This window comes from Orycteropus afer, unplaced genomic scaffold (assembly GCF_000298275.1).
Source record: "Orycteropus afer afer isolate SDZICR_OR568_19922 unplaced genomic scaffold, OryAfe1.0 scaffold05835, whole genome shotgun sequence".
Classification (NCBI taxonomy): Eukaryota; Metazoa; Chordata; class Mammalia; order Tubulidentata; family Orycteropodidae; genus Orycteropus; species Orycteropus afer.
Window position 1 is genome coordinate 1 of NW_006927422.1, and position 1,003 is coordinate 1,003.

Genomic DNA, 1,003 nt, shown 5'->3' on the forward strand with positions numbered 1-1,003 from the left:
ATTACATCAGGCAAATCTGCAGAAAACCTGAGGTACCTGGTCTTTTTAGTTGCCTCAGAATGCATGTGAAAGCTGGACAACGAAAAAGGATTAAGAATCGAGGCATTCACTGTGGTGTTGTCAAGGGGTATTGATTATAATAACGTGGACTGTCAAAACAATGAACAAATTAGCTTTAGGAGAAATACTTCTTTAAGTTGAGGATGGAGAGACTTTAGCTCACTTACTTTGGTTATGTCATCAGGAAAGACCATTAGCTAGAAACAGACACCATGTTTGTAAAGTAGAAGGTCAGCAAAAACAAGGAAGACCCTCCATGAGATGAACTGACGCAATAGCCACAACCATGGACTCAAACATACTCACAGTCATGAAGAGGGCACAGAACTGGGTGATGCTTTGTCCTGTTATACGTGATGTTGCCATGAGTCGGAGCTCAGTGGCAGCTGACAACATGCTTATGAACAGAGGGACAAGGAAATTCCTTGGGAAAGGGAAAAAATGATTGAGGCTTCTGTATTCTTGGAGGAATGACAGTGTTCTGAGGGAGCCCATTTTTCAAAATAAATTGCCCTTACTCCCCTCTTTTATGTATATGATGGACTCTTAAGAAATGTGACTGCGTGGTGACATGCTCATAAGACAGTACTGGTTAAACCTGAATTCAACAGTTATAACTAACTTATAACAGGAACTAATTAAAAACGTAACCAATGTAAGTTAAATTAGGAGAATTAAACCCTCATAAGGAGCTCTGGTGGCGTAGTGCCTAAGGCACCTGACTGCTAACCAGAAGGCTGGCGGTTCAAACTCACCAGCCACTCCTCAGAAGGAAGGTTGGGCAATGTACTTCCATAGTGATACCACCTCAGAAACAAACCCAAGGAGGGTTTGCTGTGAGTTGGATCCATCTCAACAGCAGTGAGTTTGGGTTTTGGTTTTAAACCCTCATAGGGTTGCTCCTGAGATATGCAGATGATACAACTTTGCTTGCTGAAAGTGA